We start from the raw sequence: 12,040 nt of genomic DNA on the forward strand, positions 1-12,040 counted from the left end.
ACTTGCGAAAACGGCCTGCAAGGCGTGGCACAGCTCCGATTCCATTTGCGACAGGAATGCGAAGAGCCTTGGCGAAGGTGAGATTCTCGGGTCAGGCCAGAACTCGACCCGACAAGTGTCGGTTCTGTAACTCGCTGCTCTTGGGTTTGGTGGCCTCGCCTCGTCTGGGCCCCAGACGGGTGATGTTAGTGGGTTGTTCAACAAGTTATGCGCTTCAATAACAGAGGGCACGCGCTACTAGCCCAAATTTATTTCGTTATGTTGGTTCGAAACAAAGGAGAAAGTAAAGGCTGTTTTCGAAAAGATTAAGTGAATATTGTGCTTCGACTCATCACATGGTTCTATCATTTGGTTGATCCTGAGTCAAAACAAGAGGCTAAAGAGTTGTGTCATCCTGATTCTTGGGCTTCGAAACGAGTTCGTGTTCTGAAATTGCCCAAAATGCTGTTAGCATCAGCTTTTTTGGAGCTTTGGATTTTGAAACCCTTCCAGATTCTAACTTCAGGGATGGAATTCATAAATTGGAATCTCGTTGGAACAAGTCCATTGACGTTCAGGAATGCTATACTGAATAATAAAGTGTATTTCAAACCAATTTGTTTTTCTTACAAGAGCGCAAAACTTATTGCACAGCCTAGTAGAAGTCAACCTGGACTTAAAGCGTACCGCGAAGCAACCGACAAGGACTCGTCGGTTCCTCGGGGTGCCCGGCGGTTGAACGCGCACGGTTATGATTTCCGGTGCACGTAGAATATAATACAATAAAGATAACGAGGGCACAGGAGATGGAGAAAAAAATGGCCAACAGTTCAGAACTGGTCCAGGTCCTGGTGCCGGGGCCCCGGAGCTGGGCCCCAATCCAATACAGCCCCTGATAGATGGACCCAGACTTTGATGGGGAACGTGTGTGGGACGTGTGCCAGTCCCGATATCGATAGAATTGTGTCCCCGGTCGACACCAACCGACACGTCTGGCCTCGGCTGTAATGACAGACGCTGGACCTGGACCCCGCACTAGACAACCGGACAATGTCTTCTTCAGTGTCGCGCAAAGAATGGTAGCAATTGTGGGACCACTTCCGTTCGCTTCCGTTCGCCACACAATCGCCGCAATCTACTCGGGCCCGGGGTTTGAGGGTTGAAGAACACCCTCAGAAAACGGGGCTGCGAGAGCAGGCGCGAGCAAAAAGAGTCGTAATAGCCCCTGTCAAGCGCCCGGCCTGTCCTCTGCCCAAGGCCATCTTATCGCTCGGCCCTCTCTTTACAACAATGTTTTCAGAAGATAGCTTAAAGCCCGGGCTGCAACCTGCAGTGCGAGAGCCCAACCACCGTGAAGGCAGGCCCGGCAGGAAGACAGAGGGCCGACACGCGCGCACTGGAGTGTAAAGAAATAAATTCTAGCCCACTAGAGCGCCCCCCGGCGGACGGACCCCGGCCACAAACGGGCAAACGGTTTCCAGATCTTCCGACAGACCAGCGGGGTGCTGTCATGCTTATCGCCTTCGGTTAAGGTTTCGGTGCTTCTTTTGCTGTGGTCCACTCCGCCACGGGCTCACGGGCGGTTCCGGTTGTTTGTAAACTTTTTACAGCCCGGTCCGGTCTCCCCGAGGCCGCCCTCTCGGATCGCGCGGCTTCTTGGTCTTCGGCTGGGTAGCGGATCCGGGCGACCACGCGCCGCAGATTTATTGGATGCCGGGCCGGGCCCGTTCTCGAGGCGCGCGCGCATCCGAGGATGAGAAGGTAATTATCAGTAACCGCCGCCCGGCCGGAGGGCTTGGAGTAGGCCGGTTGCGAAATTGTTTCGCTCCGTCGTTTCTTCGCCCGTTGTTCTTCTGTTTCTGTTCTGATCGAGCCAGCGAGAAAGTTCCAGGCACCGTGCACGGGCCACACGAGACAAGGTTTCCTTCACCGGAGAAGGGCCACAGCCCTGACGGACCGACCGATGGACCGCCCTCAGCTTTCCAGGGGCCTACCAGCCCAGTTCCCAGTTTCATCACCGACCACCGAAAGTGGTTTTTAATTGACGCCTGGATGTCGTTCAATTTGTTTTTGATGGCTCTGTTCGCTGTGGTCGGCTGTGGCCTCGCCACTGGCCTTGCGCCTTAAACTGTAACCGAGAATGGATGGCAGGAGAGTGCGACCGATGATTTATGGGAACCGTCGGGTCAAATTGTCGGGTTTTCGTCGCCAAGACGCAGGCCACGGGACGGCGCAGCCCGCGAAGGATACTTCCGCGCCGCGCGTAATTTATGGGCCCGATCCGTTATGGATAAGCAAATTCCGCGTGGTCCACCAGACCCAAAGAATTGCAGAAAGTGGCTCCCTGCTTGTGGGTTCGCTTTCATCACTCGCTCCGTTCTGTGCCTCTCTTTAATGTAGGTTTTTTAATTACGCATCACTTTTCTTCGCCACATCAGCCTGTGCCAGGCCAAGGTACAGGTTGTTGAAAGTTGAAAGCGAGAGAGAGAGAGACGGCTTTTTTCTGATCAAACGCTCATGATACCTTACTACTCAATTGGGAATAATTCCTTACGGGTTATTTCTCGGCGTTGTGGTGTTATTGGAGTTCCCTCGTCGTTACTACCGTTGCGGTGTAAAAACACAATCCTACATTCAAGGTCCTGCGCCAGATCCGAGTGCGATAGTCGAATGGCTACCTAATTACTGATGTAACGGAAACTGATCCGGGGCTCTTCAGGGTCAGATCAGTACCGAGCGATGGATGTAGATTTGTTCCAGCCTTCAGAAGGACGCCCTTGCGGGGCCTAATGTTTGGCTCAAGTAGGTGTGTCCATTTGAGATTTCCAATGTAGCGAACATGGGAATATGAAAACATTGCTCAACAGGGGCTGGGTCTGTATATTTAAAAAGCCATGCCATTCGGTGTACTCAGTGGCTAGAATACCGCATTTTGAATGTTTCAAATAGGAGTCTCTTGATGTGGGTATGTGGGTTTAGTTGGGCGTTCAAATTCTTTGCAAATATTTTTCTGACGTTCCCCAATTAACGATAATTTCATAATAATCTCTTTTCATTAGGGTTGGACGACGTTTGACGATTGACGAAACAGACGTCGGAGTCAATTTACGTGTCTACGTTTACCTGTGTCCCTATCTAGAGGAAGAAGTCCCCGTACAAAAGTGTGACTAAAGAGACTGCTTACGACTCGGACAGTGGGACACCGCGGTCGGTTCACCTGTGTTTTAATGCGTGTCATTCCCGGTCTGTTAGCTCCTCATTTATGCGTGGCCCGTTGCGTGGCGCACGTGCTAACACGCTTTTACTGCGCACCGTGTCAATGTACCCATAAAGTGAGAGGTGCTCCCCGCAGCCCCGCACCGGTAACCAGAACGCAAACGAGGTACGCCAACTCACAAGACGCCTCGCACGCGCCCCTTCTTTCATATCGCGTGCGTTAGGCCCGCCTTGACAGCTGCCTGACAGCCGCCTAGCGGGCGCGCGGGCGCGATTCACATATTGATGAATGCGAATGGGCGAGCTTTCTCGCCCATTATTGCGCCGACGGTCGGAGTCGAGTCAAAAAAGAGGTGCCCATATGGTGCCGGGTGCGGGTGGAAGCTATTATTGTTTTCAGTTTTGCGCCCTGCGTTTGACGTTTGCGTTTTACGGGCCGCCAACGCGAACGGGGTCGAAGCGGCCCTTTCTTTCCGACGGACAGAAAACCGTTAGATTGGTGCTATTGTTTTCGAAACAGATCAAAAACGCGCCGAGAAGAGACGTCGCGTACAGGTGGCTCGGAAGGTGGCCGAACTGTGAGACATGTCTCAGAACTCAGGACATTTTTTCGATTTTGAGGCTCTTCAAAAAACAATTTAACAACAATTTTCAAAAATGCTAGTTTCTATTTGGACTATTTGGTTGCTGCCAAAACATAAATCGCGACCGAAACGATCGTTCGCAGTTGTCCGGCAGCATCAAATAGCATCCACCCGCTCCAACCAGCTCCCCGTGGCCCACGGATGGGGCTCCACGGCGGCCACAACATCGAAAACTAATAATTGATAAATAACGCACTGATTGCTGGCAAGTGTAAGGTCGGCGTAAAGGGTCACCACCGCCACCAGCTGGCCACCAAATTAGCGCCAACGGACACCGGAGTGGAGTACTATAATGTGAGTTCGGTGTGTGTGTGTGTATCGAATCTATTAATTAACGTCAGTGGGAGCATGCTGGCTGTCTGACTCCCACTCCCACTGACTGCAAGTATGTTTTTTTCTATTAATGGAATTTGCCGGTTTTGCGCTACAGGCGTGGTTTTTGGGGAGTGTTGCAAAGAAACCCGGAGCCTGATCGAGGTTAAAGCAAACGTGTGCTATTTTGTGAAAGCATTTGAAAAGTTTAGCTGGATTTTGAAAGGCTTGACATTGACGAGTTTCATCGACAAACAATCAATCATTGCTAGCATCTTTCTGAGCGTCTCAAGAGTCTTGGTTGAAGATGCTGAGTTTACAACTCGGGCGCAATTTAGTTGATGGAACGCGAAGCAGCTTTGTAGCTCCTCATTACAATATAGGCCATTTTCTTTCTTTGTCCAATTATTCCTTTCACGCCTTTCCCATTTACCGTAGCGTGTAAACTGCACACCAGATGATTATATTAATATACAACTTACCGAGACCGAGTTTCGTTCATAATTGCTTTCGCTTTGTAACTGGGTCTCCCGCAGAGCACGTGTTTTAACCTCTATGCATTTTATTCATTAATATTAGTCGGCAAACGCTTCGGAGACGAGCCGCTAGGTGTTGGGCTCTCCGTACGCACGCCTTCACAATGTACGACCGCTTTATGTGAGGCCGCCCTAGAGCCTGCCGTCAACTCGGGCGACGCGGTCTACATGAAAGCCGTTCGCCCGGCCTCCCCGAGGGTGCAATTTCGTCTCGACCTAATGTGAGCCAAGGGAGCGAGGGCGTAGCGTTGCGGGCGAGCTTGATTTGCATGCAACCCAACGCATCGCCGCGAGTGTGACCATCACCTTCCCTAAAACGCTAAACGCGAGTCCGCGCTGCTGCTGCTGAAAACATAATGTTGTTGCGCTGCTCTGCGCCCCACCCATGCTAGTCAGGTGTGTGGCCGGTGTGTTGCGCCAACGACCTGCCCGTGTCGGCATGAATATTGTACACCTCCATTAAAAGCGTGTGCATACGCTGCAGTAAAGTGCATTCATAGTCACTGCACTCCTTCGCCGTTGGTTTCGCGGGCCCGAGCGATTCCGCGAGATTGTACTCGCGGCCAAATTCTGGTGCTCTTGAACGTTCCCGATAAACTACCCCCCAAAAGTCGACAACGAAATGTGGCCGCTTGATCAGGCTACTACTAGGTACTAGAGGCGGTGGCTACGTTTTACTATGATGGTTGTGGTGCAGAGGCACTTCATAATCGATTAACATCGAAGTAGAGCGCGATCGAAATGATTAAATGACCGGGGAAAAGTTGACAGAGAAGGTGAAACTACGACCCGACCTGCGATCAACGATGAACAGCTGGCCTATACTTCCTGTCCAACGGGAAGTTGTGTTCTAAGATTCCAAACGTCCCTTTCTACGGCTCCTTTTTTAAGGATTGGTTTTCTGAATCCCAAAACGGAACCGCGGGAACAATTCCGACAAGTTGCAGCGTTCCGAAAAAAACTCTGCCGAATGAAAAAAGGGCCCCGTGAGCATCAGAAACCCCCCTTTAACCAGCTGCGAGGGAGAAGCCGGCAATGTTCGCGTGTGACCATTAGTGGTGCACAATTTACTGGCCCCCCTGCCCTGGTACGCGGTCTGCGGTGTTGTTGCTTCCGAACAAATACCGAGTAAATAAATAGAAAACACGACATCGCGTGTGCGATGAGCGCGGTGATCGTTAGTTGTGGCGGCGGCGGCGGCGGCGAGTGCTACAGCAATCATCCTCGTTCCTTCATAATCTCAATTATCTGCTCGAACACACGACGTTTTTTGCCGTCATTTACCTTGTTTTGACATCCTGGACCGCTCCAGTTCTGGGCGGTCGGGCAAAAATCCGATCCCTCGCCGGCAACGACGACGACGACGACGACGAAGATAAATCACTGATCCCGGTGTAATGTGTCTCTCTCTCTCTTTCTCTCTGCAAACCGTGTCTGCCTTGTTCCCAGTGTCAGTGGCGAAGATATGAGATTGGACTATATGATGGGTTGTGTTTAAGGTGGCGTAGAGTGTAAAAAAAAACGGTTCCACAAGTCCCAAGCGACACTCGTTGGCGTTATTTATGTCTTGACGGTGCGCACCTGTACAGCAGAGCGTAACAAGTGTAAAAATTGTGGGGAACACTATTTTTCAATTGTGCCACCGACGCTATGAATTATTATGTTTTAAAACAGGTTTCTTGAAACATTCTTCAAATCAATGCTAAGAGCTATATGTAAATCAATCGATAGCAAAAATTGGATTCGAATAGAATGAACCTACATAAATTAAAAAAATAACGATTTACTAAGGCCGTGTATAGTCCGAGTACGTTGGTTTGTGCGGCATAAAGTGATGACGGTTTCGGTCGGTGCTGGTGGTCAGCGAACAACACACGCCCCAATAGACACAACTGTTTCAGTTGGTCTGTTACAGCGCACCGAAGGACGAGCGCAAGGATCGGGATTATTATTAATTGAGACCATTGCAACCAATCGAGCCGAGCTCAGCTGTCAGCGACATTGTTCACGGATCGTCACCGGGTGCTTCCCCATCCGCCAGCCCCGCTTAGAGAGCCCCGGTTGTCGATCTCCTTCGACGATTCCGTGGCACGCTGAACGGAATCGCCATGATTATGGCAATAGGCTGTGTGCCTGTGTGTGTGTCTGTTAGAGAAGATAGCAAAAATCAATTACAATTCCGTGCCATTGGCCAGAGGATTATATTGGGGGGTGTTGGGGCCCGTGGTACATTAAGCTCGAGGAGCGGCCGAGCTCGCCGGCTTGCCACGAAATTGTTTGCAATTGAATTCAATCGAGCACGGTTTGATTGATCCCGCGGATCAGTCGCTCGCGCTTCGTGAACTATCATGATTTGAATCGAAAATCGTCCGTTTCTCTTCGTCCGACATTCGCATTCTACTGGTCCGTGTCTGTGGCCATCGGTTTGATTATTCAATTACTTATTAGGTTCGTTTTTCAATCTTGTTTCCATCGATCCGTCGCAACATTATCCGTTTGAATTTCTTCAACGTAATGGTTGCAGTGCAGCTAATTTGTTATGCTTATTTTAATGGACTCTTAATCACTCTTTGAAGAATGATGCCGAAACATAGGCAATGCATCACAATTCCGAATTTAAATGTGGTTCAATGTTTGTTTTGTATTACTTATGAGTTAGACATAATTAGTCTATTGCAAGCCTTACGAAGTATGTGATGGGTCTCGTTAATAGCGCCATTAATTTGTAAGAGTTTGAGAGTTAGAGTCGCCATTAGGTAAACAGGCATACTTTTCTTATTTAATTTTATACAACTCTTATGTAGTTTTGTACATGGTGATAAGTTCATACATCTCTGAACGTTATTTTCTGTAATGATTTGTTTTATTGTTTGTTTGTTTGTTGATTTGGTTTTAAGATTTATGTTTGAATATTACGTCAGAGAGTAACTGACTGAACGTCACACTTTGAATAGCGAACCTCGCCGCTCGCACCGGCTAGTTTACAGTAAAACGCCAACGGCACGGCATTTGTAAAGATATCATCTCGAACAGAGGTCATCAGCGGCGCATTGTTTTCGGGTGGGTGTGCTGCTATAAAAAACGGGGTCCTTCAAAGGTCCTGGATGCTGCAAGCCCTCATCGCTGCACTGCACTGCCGGCTGCGGCAGAATGCTGCAGTTTGTCGCTGCAAGACAGTTCTGAAGCACCTCAACCTTTTTGCCCAACAGCTGGCGCACGAGGAGGACGTTGGGGTCCGCAGTTGGATGCATATGTTCGTGCTCGAGTGCAACATAAATAATCTGCATCCCATCGCACATGCTGGGAGGGGGGCCGGCAGTGGGCTTAGAAGGTGTGTCGCTAACGCATTTAACTGCGTTTTAACCACGCACCGAGCGTGGTGCAATCGAGTGCATTGTGCACTTATCAGCCGCAGAAGGAGTCATTCCGCGGGCGGAACGGCCGGCGGGGGTTTGGATTATGATTAATCTAGATCACGGTGCACGCCGTGCGGTGCGTAAAGTCCGAAAGTCCCATGGCCAGCCCGGCCTTTGGCCCGGGCTGAGTCGTGTTGGTGACATCAAAAGAATGTCACCGTCAGCGTGCTGTTGACGTGTCAAGCCGGCGTGGCTATGCTATGTGGCACCGAAGGCCGGAATCGGGATCACAGAAGAAAAAAACTCCCCCACACCGCTGGGCCCGGCCCGGCCCGTGACGAGGGCTTTTTCAGGGGCACAATTTTTCACCCTGTCATCGGTGATGTGGGAAATTTTTGAAACACATTTTTTGCCAACACCTCCACGGGCTAGCTTCACGGCGCCATTTTATGTGGCATACTCCGGCGACGAGGCCGCGGTCCGTGAGGGCCAGGAGTGCGGTTATCAAATTATGATGACGCTGTATCGTCACGTTCCGGGACGTACGAATAATTAATCCGATATTGTTGAAAGAATTTTGCGCACTCTTTGCGCAGCGTTCGGGGCCAGGAAGATATGGTTTATTCAATGTTGAAGAAATTTTAAATATCTTTAGTGTATGAACATGTTTCAGCAAACTGCAATCCGGTTCAAAAGTAGGATTCCATCGGCGTTGCGTGAGTCTTAATTTATTATTGCTTTTGAGTTTATTCAAAGACGATTCGTTCATAGAACATTTTAAACTTGTTCTATCTTAAAATGAAACCCATGGGTCATATTCATTTTTAAATTGTTCGCTACACGTTTACAGACATAAACAACATTAGTTGTGGATTCGGACCTTGTCCTCTATAGTCTAGCATTTATGCGAAATTTTTTAATACGTTATGAGCTGAAGCTTGGTTATTTGTTCCTCGGCCTGGTTCGATAGATAGCACATCGACCCAGAAGTCGACGAGACTTCATGATCAACGAAGAACAGTTCACGAAATTTTATGACGTTTATCGGTGAAACCGTCCCGCTCCGATCTCGTTCACAAAATTCATTCATATAAACAAATCAGCGCTGCTTCGTTAAAAACACTATTTCAGTACCGGAACTTACTGACCCTTGTGCGTTTTAACTTTGTGTAACATCAGAGAGGTGATGTGCCGGTAAAACGGCACGCGGTTCGGCCCTGTAAGTGTGTGTCGTTAGTTCGTGGGAATTAATAATTACCGGTGTCCTCTTTTGGGAACGACCCACTGCCCGCCCATCTGCGTGTGTGTGTGTGTGTGCACGATAAATCCTAGATTCCCGCTCCTGAACACATTTATCATCGATCATCCCGGCCCGTTTTCGGATTGTATTTAAATGTTCCTGCTGGCCGGAACCATCCAAATTCGACGCTCCCATGTTCAAACGACCGATTCCTCTCCGGCGTATGTATGGGTGTGTGTGTGTGTACGTGTGAAATTCGGAGTAGGGTGTTGTAGTTGGGATGCTACCCGTAATATTTCTTCTGCACTGGCACGGAAAACGTGCACCGATGAGATTAAAATTAAGCAGCACTTCTAATCTAGACAAATTAAATTTTAGAATTGAAATATATGATCGGACGGGGAGTTCCGGTTTCAGGTGGCAGGTTAGCGGTGGGCTTCCGGCTGTGACCGGTGTAGATTGATAGCCAACGTTCCGTAGGCTTAGTAGGTTATTGAATTTTAATCACATGCGTACTCTAAAACTGAGTCAAATGAATCCCTATCATCCTATCATAGGGCTGAGAATCTAGCACGATAATATTTCGCGTAACTATTACCTACTACTGTTACTTACTGTTATTCACAGAAACTTTGATTGGTTTATCAATTATTTTTAAGTTATAGACAAGTTAGAAAAGTAAATAATATACATTATATAAATTAGACTGACTTAAAGTAAACAAGAAACCGCTTTTTCAAAAATACTGAAGGATGTCCCACTAGTGTCGGGGTTTGCAGGAATGAAAGTCGTAACCTTTAAACTGTTAACCTTTGATTGAAATGTTTTGTTCGATCTTTGGCACCTCTCCCTTCCCTAGCTCGGTTCAATTCTTCGAGTTGACGAAATGGTAATTTGTGAGATCCAAAAGCAAGCAAAGACTCTCCCAACGCTAAACTCCAAGTGACGGAAAGAATAACATCATTTCGGTAGCGAACTGGTGAGTGAGCCAATAAACATCATCCTTGAGAGAGCCGGAGTTCAATTTTACTAAGTAACGCTACACTCTGGGCGTTCGCCCTGTTTTTACACTAGCTCCATCTCATCTCCGACCTTTGGCGTTTAAACAGCTGTGGGCCACCAGTGTATACCAGTGTTCCCCGTGTTCGCCACGGCAGATTGCACAAAGTTGTTGCCCGCGCTTCGCTGCTGGGCGCGCCCCGACCCAGATCGATATGCAATAGATTCACTTAGCATCTATCGATCTCGAGGCTGCTGCTGGTTTCGCATCGCACGAATCCTGGCACTTTCCGGGTATCACTTGCACGGCGAGCACCGTTGCAAGCACCGGGCCAAAGTGGCCGAAAGAGGCAACCAAAAAAAAGTGGAAACCGTTCGCAAAAGCAACATCCGGCTTGCCGGGCACAGACCCAAAATATCGCCCACCTGGGGCCAGGGCAGATAAAACAAACATAAAACTATAATGGTGCGCTCCGTTTCGATGCGTACTCCAGCGGTGGCCAAACTCCCCTTACAGCATACCGGAGCGGTAGAAAATGTTGGTGGAAAACAGCAGCAGCCTGACGAAAACCATGTACACGGAGCGTCTACCGGAAAATGGTCGGCAGGTAGAACAATGCTTTCGGCGGGCGACCGGGCGGCCGGGGTCAAATAAAAATGTTCCGTCCTAGTTTGGAACACACTCGGGACACACTGGCGGTGGTCGCCCGAGGTCGCCAAGCCGAGCCGAGCCGAGCCGAGCGGTGTGAGTGATCAAAAGGGCAAAGGCCCTCAGTGCTGGGGACCGTTTTCCAGGTTTCCGGGACACTTGACGGCGCTTGTGGCCCGGAAGCGAGGCTTTCACATTTTTGACACCTGTAGACCGAGGCTGTAGCAAGAGGGCGCCCCCGGGGGGAGAGATATGTTTAAGGCACGCTACACGCTTTCCTTCACCAGCCAGCCAGCCAGCCAGCCAGCCAGCGGGACAAGCGTAGCGTGGAGTTTGTCGTAAAATGACGCACCGCGGCTGTCTGGGGTGTATCTAATCCCAGTTTAATTAAAAACAAAATTTTCCACCCGTGTTTCCGGGGCTTGCATTATTTTTCGTCGGATTCCCGGGCCTCCGGGAAGACAACTTCATTACACTTGAGACCCCTGTCTCTGTGTGTGTTTTGGTGTGCTTTGGTTTACACTTACGATGCGCATTGGTTGTACTTTGACCACGTCGGAGCCAAAAACTTCCGCTTTCGGTATTGAACGTTCCGGTTCGGCTTACTGGTCCCACTGGAAACTCTCTGGTGAAATGTCGATGGTGCTAGTATTTTAGCAGTGTGAATAATTGTACCACAGTGCCGCCGGGTGTTGAGCCCGACCCTGAAGGATTCGGGTCCAGATATGACTAAGAAAATCAATTGGCTTATAAAATCATATAATTTAACTTTCATAGACAAAATAGAATACATTTACTCCATTTTTAAGCCGTTGGGCTTTGGGCTTAGCAATTTGAAAAATGCCACTTTTTGAAAGATTTCAGTTTCTCTTTTTTTCTTGGTCGGTTAGGTCTTTTATTTTGTACTTGTTGAACATTTTCAAACCAATTTTATACATACTTCCCTTGCATTTTTCTTTATTCTTTTCGTTTTGTCTCTTTGTTGTTACTTTTTCAATGTTTTTATGTTTTTCTCCACACCCTGGCGTGCGCGTTTCTGGTTTTTTTCCAAAAACACAAACTTATCACTGATTTGTATCATTTTGTCACTGAAAGGTAACATATCAGTT

The sequence above is a fragment of the Anopheles cruzii genome, chromosome 2 (assembly GCF_943734635.1).
Source record: "Anopheles cruzii chromosome 2, idAnoCruzAS_RS32_06, whole genome shotgun sequence".
NCBI lineage: Eukaryota > Metazoa > Arthropoda > Insecta > Diptera > Culicidae > Anopheles > Anopheles cruzii.